Raw genomic sequence first — 13,507 nt, forward strand, 5'->3', positions numbered from 1 at the left:
GTGAGAAAAGGGAGCTACAATAATTAAAATACAGAAACAAATGAAATACTTGCCATCGGTGGGAATTCATGGTTTTCCATCAATATAGATATAAATACAGATGTAAAGGATAGATGTGTATAATATATGAACATATTCTCTAGCTGTCTGCTAACAGGACCTGGTAGCTATTATACCAAATATGTAGATATTGGTTTCTAAATATTATTTTCAACTTCTTTCCATTTCTGAAGAAATGGCTGATTCCATGACTGTGCAGCATAAGATATAGAAGATGAGCTTGCATCTTGTTTGGTCAGAAAGCAAGGAAGTACCTAAAAACTGATGGATGTGCCAAAAGTTCTTGGGATCTAGGCTTCCCCTGGCCAAATATGGGACAATTTCATAGTCAATATAAACAGTGGTAGGATATTATTATCTACTGAATAAAATAGGAAACCAAATATCTCCAATATAGTTAAAATATTGGTAAGGAATACTTATACAGCTTCAAATACTGAATAACAAAGGGAAAATTAATACCTTGACAGAGGAGAGCCTGATCCATAACATCTTAAATGATCAAAGTGGACATCACAAGTAACGGACCAAGTCAAAATTATGTTCCACCTGATCAGAAGCAAGAAAAATCACACGGAATCTGATATTCCTGTTAAGGATGTGGAAATTGAATCTAATTTTAAGGAATATCAGTAAACCAAAATTGAAAGACATTTCATAAAATATCAGGCCTATAATCTTCAGAAGTATGAAAGTCATGAGAATCCAGAAAACACTGAATAATTGTTCAAGAAAGAAGGAGCCTAAAGATGCATACATGGCAAGTAAAGGCAACACAGCATTCTGAACTAGATCCTTCCCTTATAAAAAATGCTTTTGGAGAATCTGGGAAAACTTCAAATGGGATGTGAGCATCATTCTACAGATGGTAATTATGTACCATTGTTAATTTTCTTACTTTCATGCTCTGCACTGTGATTATGTAGGAGAATGTCCTTTTGTGTATGGAGTGCATGCTAATGTACTTAGGGGTGACAGGGTATCATATGGGAACATGACTGTAAGATGGTTCAGATAAAACAAGTCTGAACTGCATTTGCAAATTTTCTATAAATTTAATGTTTCCAAAAAAATTGAGAGCATTACATTATAAAAGAAAAAAAAAAGGAATACAGTTTTCAATTTGAAGGCTCCACATATGGGAAGCATAGTTTAAAAAACCAAATACCGGGGCGCCTGGGTGGCGCAGTCGGTTAAGCGTCCGACTTCAGCCAGGTCACGATCTCGCGGTCCGTGAGTTCGAGCCCCGCGTCGGGCTCTGGGCTGATGGCCCAGAGCCTGGAGCCTGTTTCCGATTCTGTGTCTCCCTCTCTCTGCCCCTCCCCCGTTCATGCTCTGTCTGTCTCTCTCTGTCCCAAAAATAAATAAAAAACGTTGAAAAAAAAATTAAAAAAAAAAAAACCAAATACCTCAGGATTTTGGATGCAAATTAAAAATTTCCTTGTGCAATGATAAAACCTCTCCATTTCTGGGACTAAAGATTTTAATAGTTGGCACAAGAATCAGACAGGATGGGAACAAAAAGCAATAGCTGGGAAGAAATGGGGCACAAGAAAGCAGGAAACTAAAGACACTTCTCCTCCTTCAGGACACAGCCAAAAGTTGAGTCCCAGGACAACAGGCGTTATCATATCTAGTGATATATCTGAATAGAATAATTTAACCATTAGGCCTGAAGGAGTGTTTGGGTTTTTAAATTTGCACATTTACTTAAAAAATATGTGCTGCACTTTTGTCTCTACACCTTTATAGTTTGGGCGCTACATAAATAGAATTTTTATTGTTGAATTAGAATTAGTTACAATTGTTCCTTTGGCTAGTTGTGAATTGCTTTGACTAGACAAATGAATAATCAAGTTAACCTTTCCTGATTGTTTTACAGAAGTCTAATAGGATTAGATGTATAGGAGAGTTTACATCTTATTTTGGTTTATTATAGGAAGGAAGGGGGAGTTTGATTAGGAAACTATGTGCAAGTCGTTAACATCAATACTTTTTTTTTGATAGACTTGAAAGAATTATGTTTCACAAAATATATGAAGAAGTCAGATGATGAATGTTATTTTCTTATTGGCTGTTCACAAATGTAAAGCCCACCAACTTATTGACTTAAATCAAGTTCCAATTGGTCTTATCATTGTATTTACCAAGCTGTCATGGCTCTGTGTGAAGGAAATCTGGAAAATACCATGATAACCAATACATGGAAAAACTAAAGTTCAAGAAGTTTAACGATCCTTTTATGTCTCAGTAGCCACACTGCCAATACAGTTCAGTCGTCTGAGTTTAAGTAATTGATTCTCTGTTGCATGTAACATGACATTTCTCTCTATCCCCCAGAAGCTTTTCCATTGACATGCAAAAATCCATTCATTTTATTTATTGAGTAGTTACAGTAAGCAAAATGCTCTGTGATGGACTACAATAATATAAAATCCATAAGACAGATCATAACTCTAAATACCTTAAGAGAAAAACAAAGCAGGTTGTGAATTTATGCTGAGCAGATTATTTTCAGATGATAGACTTACAGTAGTCATATGGCATAGTAGTTGGATCTTAAAGACTAGATAGGATGTTAACATGTAGAGTTATCCTAAGGGTGGAAATAAGATTAAGGAAATTGGGGGTAAAAACGGTCAGCCACATGAGGGAACAATTTTGTTCTTCAGTTTGGTTGGTAGGGTACATGATAGACCAGTAGAAACTATGTCCATAAAATTATATCCTGGTCAGAGGCTGGAGGGTGTTACAACTAAATGAGAGTGTTTGAAATTAGGCTTAAGACTTTGGGAACCTATTGGTGTGACACAACTTATGTCCTATCTCAGAAAGATTACTTGGGCAGCTATAAAAATACTTCAGGAAGATGTAATAGACCAAATAGATCACTTCAATCATATCCCAACTGTTCTAAGTGTGAGATACGAGGCTAAATTAAGTTATAAACATTTTGGATAAACAGGACGAGCCAACTAAAACCTATCACAAAGATAGGATAGACAGGAATTGGCAAATGCTTGGATGTGGAACACAAATGTGAGAGACAGGTCAAGATTTTATAGTCTTTGGACTTGAATGACTAGGAGAATGGTGATATCATTAAAGGAAATTGGGTTTATTTAAAGTTTGTTTTCTTATTTTAACAGACACACACGCGCGCACGCACACACACACACACACACACACACACACACACACACACACACAATGTGTGCACAAGTCAGGGAAGGGGCAGAGAGGAAAGAGAATCCCAAGCAGGCTCTGTGATGTCAGGGCCTGAACTGGGGGTGGGTTGGGGTGGGGGGTAAGTGAGGGCCTAGATCTCACAAACAATGAGATCATGACCTGCACAGAAATCAAGAGTCAGATGCTTAATCGACTGAGCCACCCAGGTGCCCCAGGAAATTGGATTTAAAGCAGAAGCGTATTGGGAGGGAAGATGGTGAATTTTGAATATTACTGATCTGCTAGTCCCTAGAATATGTTGCTCTGTCTTTACACAGCAATGACTTTGTATAGCAACCTTCCCCACTCCAAATATGGAAAGGGAAGAGTTTCATGCAGATTTCCCATAAGAAATGGATTGCCCTGAACCAACCAGAAATTCTCATTAGGTAAAACTCATGACCAGAATTGATAAGATGACCAGCTGCAACTCAGACATTCCCATCGGAGGACTGGGGAAGCAACTGAAAAAAGGTATATTTTTTATAGTTTATAAGATACTGTAATGTATAAGGTTTTAGATATTATACAAAAATGTTTTAGAAAAAATTATAACTTATTTGGGTTTAAACATTTTCTACCACCAGTAAGTTATGGATTTTCATAATCTGGAGGTTTAGAACAAATTTTTTTATATTGCCCATGATCTTTAATATAAAGGTCAGTGTACATTCTGCCTTTGGATTATACTTATATGTGGATCCTTAACTGGAAAATACATGGATACATGTTAGTATTTTAGCATCCAATTAAAGAATACTCTATCAACCCACCAAATGAAAAATTGAATCATTTCATTCTTCATTCTCAAGGCTGTGTTTTCTCAGACATTGCTGTTCAGTTTTACTCTTAACTGCTAATTTACATCACACTTTCAAACAATGCTAAGAAAATATTCAACTTTTTCTAAATTCCAGATGTTTTATTTATAGTCATTTAAAAATATATGAACATATCAGAATAGAACAAACATGTGTTCACTATCTTCTTGTAACAGAAAGGTTTACAAAAAAGTATGCACGTATTTTTTTTTCTATCCTACTACATGTATACACAATACATCACTGAACATTTTATCCTATAGAAAATTAAGCATTTAAATGTAGCTTTTTCAAATGCTAGGTCTGCCAACTGTTAGCTCTGTGGCCTTGGGAATGTTATCCCAATCTCTTTGCATTTGATTTTTCTAATTCAAAAAATAAAGATAAAAATAGTAACTCTTTCACAGAGTTGTAAGAATCCAATAAGATGACAGTCACCTGGGTGGCTCAGTCTGTTGAGCGTCTGAGTTTGGCTCAGGTCATGATCTCACTGCTTGGCTGGGGAGTTCAAGCCCTGTGTCAGGCTCTGTGCTGACAGCTCAGAGCCTGGAGCCTGCTTCAGATTCAGATTCTCAGGCTCTTTCTGCCCCTCCCCCTCACATTCTGTCTCTCAAAAATAAATAAAAACATTAAAAATAGAATTAGATTAGATGTGATTTGTACATTGGTGCGAGATTCATGGCAAGTACACCATTAATGTCAATGACCAGATCTGGTTCTGTTCTTATTATCACATGCTATGGTGAGTGCCTCATGTCTGAGTATCTCTCTAGATTAGCCCTATTTCCCCCAACATCCAGAGGATATTATGACCTAAATCTTAAATAATTCTCAAATGTGTCTTTTCCTTCCTCATCAATGTTGCTGGTACCTTTGAGTAGGCTATAATCTCCAACAGGTGCTATGGAAATAGACTTCTAACTCTAGCTTGCAACCTGACATGCAGTTTTAGGTCTCCATACCCATGTCCTAGAAGCATACAGAGACACCATCATTTCAATACCACTCAATAGCCATTTGTTGATTCTGCCCAATTCATAGAAATGCAAAAATGGAAAGACATAGTTTAATGGTCTTGTACATAAAATGTTAGAATTTTCAGAGAAAACTCCAGAAATTCTTCTTGAAATAAAAGGTATCTTTGTGAAATTCTGACATTAGTGTTTTCATTCAAAAACAATTCCAAATATTTTCAGAATCAAAATGTTGGAATAAAATACTTCCACTGACTGAAATCACAATATCAAAACCACCTAAGGAAATAACCACACCCCTATCTTTATTTGATGCAGTAGACACTTTTCCACTGGGCAAACTTCAGTTTATTCACCAACAGTCAACTTTAATAGCACTTTCTCTATAGTTCTTTTCTGCTAACCTCATATTTGACCATGCCTTTTTGTCCCAGCCTCAATTTACCATAATTGTATTAATTGTAATTAAGTTTTACATGTTTGAAGTAGAGATAATAACTCATATTTTCTCATTTCGAATACTTGGCATAGTATAGACATTTGAAATTTCTAATTGACATTTTCTAATTTTCTAATTGACAAATTTCTAATTTGACATTTCTAATTGTAGAAAAGATCTTTTCCCACAGAAGGATCAGAGAAGGAAGATTTTAACTCCTGACCGTTTATATGTATTAGGAAACTTCAGAAACTAAATCATAAACCATAGAAATTAGAAAAAAAATTCTACTCATTCTGTTTTCAGGAGAGATTCTGTTGATGCTCATTTGTGGATTCTGCTTTTCTGAATTAGCCTTCTCACTGAAACTTATTTGTAATCCCAAAATCAATACTCTCAACACTTTATCACTTACGGACATGCACATCATCAGAACAGTGAAAAATTTGGGGAACTGGTGTGCAAATTCTCAGCTGGGTAGAACCAGACAGTGCTCCGCCCTCTCGTTTCAAGTCTCTTAATGTAAACAAGCTTCCTTTCACAGTCTATTTAGTGCCACATTTTTGTAAGGATTTTTTTTAACGGCTTCACTGTTTAAAAAGGTCCCTATGCATAGTGCTAAAGTGCTGTCTAGCATTCCTAAGGACAAGAAGGTCATGACGTGCCTCACAGAGAAAATGTGTATGTTAGCTTTGTTCACACTTGAGTGCTATTGGCATCAATGTTGATGGATCAACAATACATGTGTGTATACATATATGCCTAATACATATATAATACAGATACCTAAATATATAATTATGTGTATACATATTACATATATATTAAATAAGGCATCAAAATACATGAAGCCAGTTATATACTAATCATTCAATGAAAATAGTGTAACCAGAGGCTCACAGGAAATGAACTCTTTCTCCTAGAAATGATAGCTCAGTGTTCACTAATTCAATGTTCATGGTGACTTTATAGCACTGAAAACCGTGATAATTGACTATAATTTGGTATGGAAGCCCAAGGTTTAAAGAAAAGGAAAGGAGAAAAAGCATTACCATAACTAAATAATCTCCACCTATAGCTTGGCCCTTCTAGTTTTGATGGATAAGGAATGGTACACTTCCTCTAGGTTGAACAAATATAAAAACATAGTTTTAACTCGGGAGGAAACAAAACAATCAAGTCCTTTTGGCTGGAGGGGGGCGGTCCAATGTTAGAACCAATCTCCATGCTTTTCAGTCCTAAAATGATGTGAATGTTTGGCCCTTCCTATTGAGACAAATAGAGTCATTTATAAAAGATGCTTTCAGACTGGGTTCACCTTCTCATGTCTACTCCTTATGGAAAGAAGAAAAAAATGTTACAAATGATTTTACAATAGCTTTGTTGGATAGAAATGGCAGGGCTTGGAGGTAAGAAGATTTGTTGATGGCTGGAAGAGCCCAAGTGTTTTTGCTCACTCTTACAGACAACGGAGCCTGTATAGGAGATATGCAGAGGGAGGTATATGGAGATGGAGAATGAGAGGTAGGAGGTTGATAGGAAGCAAAAAAAGGAAAATAAATGATACATGATTTAATGTATGTACAGATTCAAGATTATAGATATTTCCATCAGATATAGATCTCATTTCTGAATATATCAGGAAGTAGATCTTGTTTAAGGGAAATGATATCTTTTGTTTGGGCATGTAAAAACATGTTTACATACATATGTATTTGAGGAATTATTAAATACAAAAAACACACAGATCTTAAGTATTCATTTGGTAAGCTTTGACAATTGGCTATATTCATGTAACCACTAAAACACACATGCACACATACACACACACACTTCTGGACTTTCCAATCCCACATGTATGGAGCTTGGAAGTTGCCAACCTGTCTTAACAAGTAAAAAGCTGAACAGACTGAAAATCATCTTTTTAGTTCCATCAGAAAAGGGAAGACACAGGGCACCACTACTCCTAAAATTAGAGGGGCAGAATCCTATAGGTTACTAGAGGAGAGACTCATGAACAGAAACCACCACAGGAACCAGTGCTGGAAATGAACACTTGAACTATCAATGATAAACTGCTAGAGGCCCAGTGTGGACAATTCTGAGAGTTAAAAACTTCAGAAGGGTGCTCACTTCGGCAGCACATATACTAAAAATTGGAACGATACAGAGAAGATTAGCATGGCCCCTGAGCAAGGATGACACGCAAAAACTTCAGAAGGACCTAGTCTGAGGGGGAGCCACAAAAATGCTCTAAAATTTATCTCCAGGAACTTGATGAAGTTTCCACAGTAAATTTCAGGTAAAGTCATCTCACATTTATAGCAGGGAGAAGGAAAGAGAGCCATTTTGAAATACACTATTCTATTCTTTTGAAAAAGCGTGACCTCAGGGGAAACTAGTTAACCAGATCGTAACCTGCTGGGGTATTATCGGAACCTAACTCACCTGGGGAAGAGAAATATCCAACTCCAGCTGGCTTTAGCCTACCAAGTGGTGTAAAGAGAAATAATTCCCCCACTCAACCCAGCCATCCTCTCCAACTTGGGTAGGGGTTACTGGAGAAACACGTGTGAAGTGCATAGTCCAGAGGCAAGGGTCACTAAAAGATGGAGACCAAACCACAGTATTGTAGCTTCCTTTACCCACCACCCCCGCCTTACCACATTACTAAGGGCCTATTTGCAGCAATTCCTTTGAGCCTGTATGTTCCTGGCTATCAAGAAAATATTACAAAGTATAGCAAAAAGGCAAAAAAAAAAAAAAAAAAAAAACAAACAACCCACAACTAAACAAAACATATTTTGAAAAGACAGAGCAAGCACCAGAACCAGATATGGCAGAGTTGGAACTATCAGACTGGGAATTGCAACAATTATGATTAATATGCTAAGAGCTCTAATGGGTAAATTAGCATGCAAGAATAGATGGATAATATAAGTAGAGAGCTGGAAATCCTAAGAAAGAACTAAAAAGAAATGCTAGATATCAAAAACACTGTAACCAAATGAAGAATGCCTTTAATGGGCAAATTAGTAAATTGGAAACAACCAAGGAAAGCATCTCCGATCTAGAGGATTTATCAACAGAAAACTCAAAAGCCAAAAGGCAATGAAAAACTACTGAAAAAACAAGACTTAATTCCCAAGAACTGTGGACAACTACAATTGTGTAACCTGTGTGTAATGGGAATATTAGAAGGAGGAAAGAGAAAGAAGAAATATATAAATAAATCAATAATGATTAAGAATTTCCACAAGTTAATGTCAGACACCAAACCACAGATCTAGGAATCTCTGAGAACCCTAAGGGCATAAAAAGAAGAAAAAGGAGAGACCCTGGAATAAAAAGAACCTGGAGTCTGCCTTATGGGTGGTCTCTCAGGTCTTCTTTTACCCTGTACCTTGTTTCAGGGAAAAGGACCTTGTGCTTAGGTGAAGCCTCACATGCCTCCTGGGAGATCTTTCTCAGCTCTCCTTTCTTGATCTCTTTTGAAAATGTACTTCTATTTTTTGGAACAGCTTGAGAAGGATAGGTATTATCTCTGCTTTAAATGTCTGGTAGAATTCCCCAGGGAAGCCATCTGGTCCTGGACTCTTATTTGTTGGGAGATCTTTGATAACTGATTCAATTTCTTTGCTGGTTATGGGTCTGTTCAAGTTTTCTATTTCCTCCTGATTGAGTTTTGGAAGTGTGTGGGTGCTTAGGAATTTGTCCATTTCTTCCAGGTTGTCCAGTTTGTTGGCATACAATCTTTCATAGTATTCCCTGATAATTGCTTGTATTTCTGAGGGATTGGTTGTAATAATTCCATTTTCATTCATGATTTTATCTATTTGGGTCCCTCCCTTTTCTTTTAGAGAAGGCTGGCTAGAAGTTTATCAATTTGTTTATTTTTTCCAAAAACCAACTCTTGGTTTCATTGATCTGCTCTACAGGTTTTTTAGATTCTATATTGTTTATTTCTGCTCTGATCTTTATTATTTCTCTTCTGCTGGGTTTGGGGTGTCTTAACTGTTCTGCTTCTATTTCCTTTAGGTGTGCTGTTAGATTTTGTATTGGGGATTTTTCTTGTTTCTTGAAGATAGGCCTGGATTGCAATGTATTTTCCTCTCAGGACTGCCTTCGCTGCATCCCAAAGCATTGGGATTGTTGTATTTTCATCTTCATTTGTTTCCAAATATTTTTAAATTTCTTCTCTAATTGCCTGGTTGACCCATTTATTCTTTAGTAGGGTGTTCTTTAACCTCCATGCTTTTGGAGGTTTTCCAGACTTTTTCCTGTGGTTGATTTCAAGCTTCATAGCATTGTGGTCTGAAAGTGTGCATAGTATGATCTCAATTCTTGTATACTTATGAAGGGTTGTTTTGTGACCCAGTATGTAATCTATCTTGGAGAATGTTCCATGTGCACTCGAGAAGAAAGTATATTCTGTTGCTTTGGGATGCAGAGTTCTAAATATATCTGTCAAGTCCATCTGATCCAATGTATCATTAAGGGCCCTGGTTTCTTTATTGATCCTGTGTCTAGATGATCTATCCATTTTTGTAAGTGAAGTATTAATGTCCCCTGCAATTACCACATTCTTATCAGTAAGGTTGCTTATGTTTGTGATTGTTATATATATTTGGGGGCTCCCGTATTCGGCACATAGACATGCAATTTTACAATTATTAGCTCTTCCTGATGGATAGAACCTGTAATTATTATATAATGCCCTTTCTTCATCTCTTGTTACAGCCTTTAATTTAAAATCTAGTTTGTCTGCTATAAGTATGGCTACTCCAGCTTTCTTTTGACTTCCAGTAGCATGATAGTTCTCCACCCCTCACTTTCAATCTGAAGGTGTTCTCAGGTGTAAAATGAGTCTCTTTTTGATAGCAAATAGATGGGTCTTGGTTTTTTTTTATCCATTCTGATACCCTATGTCTTTTGGTTGGAGCATTTAGTCCATTTATATTTGGTGTTATTATAGAAAGATATGGGTGTAGAGTCATTGTGATGTCTGTAGGTTTCATGCTTGTAATGATGTCTCTGGTACTTTGTGATCCTTGCAACATTTCACTCACAGAATGAAGCTGTTCCAAAAAATAGAAAGGGAAGGAAAACTTCCAGACTCATTCTATGAAGCCAGTATTACTTTGATTCCTAAACCAGACAGAGACCCAGTAAAAAAAAAAAAAAAAAAAAAAAAAGAACTACAGGCCAATATCCCTGATGAATATGGATGCAAAAGTTCTCAATAAGATACTAGAAAATTGAATTCAACAGCATATAAAAAGAATTATTTACCATGAGCAAGTAGGATTCATTCCTGGGATGCAGGGCTGGTTCAACATTCGCAAATCAATCAACGTGATACATCACATTAATAAAAGAAAAGATAAGAACCATATGATCCTGTCAATCGATGCAGAAAACTCATTTGACAAAATTCAGCACCCTTTCTTAATAAAAACCCTTGAGAAAGTCGGGATAGAAGGAACATACTTAAACATCATAAAAACCATTTGTGAAAAGCCCACAGCTAATATCATCCTCAATGGGGAAAAACTGAGAGCGTTCCCCCTGAGATCAGGAACATGACAGGGATGTGTCCACTCTCACCGCTGTTGTTTAACATAGTGTTGGAAGTTCTAGCATCAGCAACCAGACAAAAAAAAGGAAATCAAAGACATCAAAATTAGCAAAGAGGAAGTCAAGCTTTCACTTTTTGCAGATGACGTGATATTATACATGGAAAACCCAACAGACTCCACCGAAAGTTTGCTAGAACTGATAAATGAATTCAGCAAAGTTGCAGGATACAAAATTAATGTATAGAAATCAGTTGCAGTCTTACATGCTAATAATGAAGCAACAGAAAGCCAAATAAAGAAACTGATCCTCTTCACAATTGCAACAAGAATCATAAAATACTTAGGTATAAACCTAACCAAAGATGTGAAAGATCTGTATGCTCAAAACTATAGAAAGCTTATGAAGAAAATTGAAGAAGGTACAAAGAAATGGAAAAACATTCCATGCTCATGGATTGGAAGCATAAATACTGTTAAAATGTCAATACTACCCAAAGCTATCTACATATTCAATGCAATCCCAATCAAGATTGCACCAGCATTCTTCTCGAAGCTAGAATAAGCAATCCTAAAATTTGTATGGGACCACAAAAGACCCCGAATAGCCAAAGTAATTTTGAAGAAGACCAAAGTGGGAGGCATCACAATCCCAGACTTTAGCCTCTACTACAAACCTGTAATCATCAAGACAGCATGGCATTGGCACAAAAACAGACACATAGACCAATGGAATAGAATAGAAACCCCAGAACGAGACCCACAAAAGTATGCCCAACTAATCTTTGCCAAAGCAGGAAAGAATTTCCAATGGAAAACAGTCTCTTTAACAAATGGTGCTGGGAGAGCTGGACAGCAACATGCAAGAGAATGAAACTAGACCTTTCTTACACCATTCTCAAAAATAAACTCAAAATGGATAAAGGACCTGAATGTGAGACGGGAAACCATCAAAACCCTAGAGGAGAAAGCAGGAAAAAACCTCTCTGACCTCAGTCGCAGCAAGTTCTTACTTGGCACATCTCCAAAGGCAAGGGAATTAAAAGCAAAAATGAACTATGGAGACCTCATCAAGAAAAAAAGCTCCTGCACTGCAAAGGAAACAATCAACAAAACTAAAAGGCAACCAACGGAATGGGAAAAGGTGTTTACAAATGACATATTGGACAAAGGGCTAGTATCCAAAATCTATGAAGAATTCACCAAACTCCACACCTGAAAAATAAATAATACAGTGAAGAAATGGGCAGAAACATGAATAGACACTTTTCTAAAGAAGACATTCAGATGGCCAACAGACACATGAAAAGATGCTCAACGTCGCTCCTCATCAGGGAAATACAAATCAAACCACACTGAGATACCGCCTCACGCTCGTCAGAGTGGCTAAAATGAACAAATCAGGAGACTATAGATGCTGGAGAGGATGTGGAGAAACGGGAACCCTCTTGCACTGCTGGTGGGAATGCAAACTGGTGCAGCCACTCTGGAAAACAGTGTGGAGGTTCCTCAAAAAATTAAAAATAGACCTACCCTATGACCCAACAATAGCACTGCTAGAAATTTACCCAAGGGATACAGAAGTGCTGATGCACAGGGGCACTTGTACCCCAATGTTTATAGCAGCACTCTCAACAATAGCCAAGTTATGGAAAGAGCCTAAATGTCCATCAACTGATGAATGGAAAAGAAATTGTGGTTTATATACACAATGGAATACTACGTGGCAATGAGAAAGAAAGATATCTAGCCATTTGTAGCAATGTGGATGGAACTGGAGAGTGTTATGCTAAGCGAAATAAGCCATACAGAGAAATACAGATACCATATGTTTTCACTCCTATGTGGATCCTGAGAAACTTAACAGAAGACTGGGATGAGCACTGGGTGTTGTATGGAAACCAATTTGACAATAAAGTTCATATTTAAAAAAAATGAAAATGTACTTCTACTCAAATTTTTATAAATACCCATGAGTAAGTGTTGTTAAGAGATTGCAGACTAGTTCTCTTGCAGGAGCTCCTCTGATTCCCAATCTGGGACATAAACTCATAGGAGACTGTTAGAAGTTTTTTTTGTTTTTTAATGTTAGCTGGTTTCTGCTCCCCCTTTGCCCCTTTTCTACTGGAACTAATGGATCCCTTTTCCTTTTGCAGTTCTAGTAGGGCTAACCACCTTGTCTTTATGAAAGATTTACCACTTTCTAGAGTTTAACTCATATAGGAATCTTGTGTCTTCCTCTGATAGGGTTTTTAAAATTGTGTTGTAGTTTTTCAACCTTTTGCTGCCTGATTGTTAGGATGGGACAGAGGGTCACATAAAGTTTCCATTTTCAAATTTATAATTAAATGGAGTTTGGGGCACCTGGGTGGCTCAGTCAGTTGAGTGCCCTACCTTTTTTTTTTTTTT

The 13,507-nt window shown here is 36.9% G+C and overlaps 1 non-coding gene across 1 annotated transcript; it reads left to right on the forward strand.

The window, feature by feature from the left end:
- The first annotated feature begins 7,647 nt into the window (after nt 1–7,647).
- On the forward strand, nt 7,648–7,755 carry LOC132679917 (U6 spliceosomal RNA). Its single transcript, XR_009610403.1, has one exon. It is a non-coding gene; the product is annotated as a U6 spliceosomal RNA (small nuclear RNA).
- The last annotated feature ends 5,752 nt before the right edge of the window (nt 7,756–13,507 follow it).

Source organism: Panthera onca, chromosome A2 (genome assembly GCF_046562875.1).
Source record: "Panthera onca isolate mPanOnc1 chromosome A2, mPanOnc1 haplotype 2, whole genome shotgun sequence".
NCBI classification, from domain to species: domain Eukaryota; kingdom Metazoa; phylum Chordata; class Mammalia; order Carnivora; family Felidae; genus Panthera; species Panthera onca.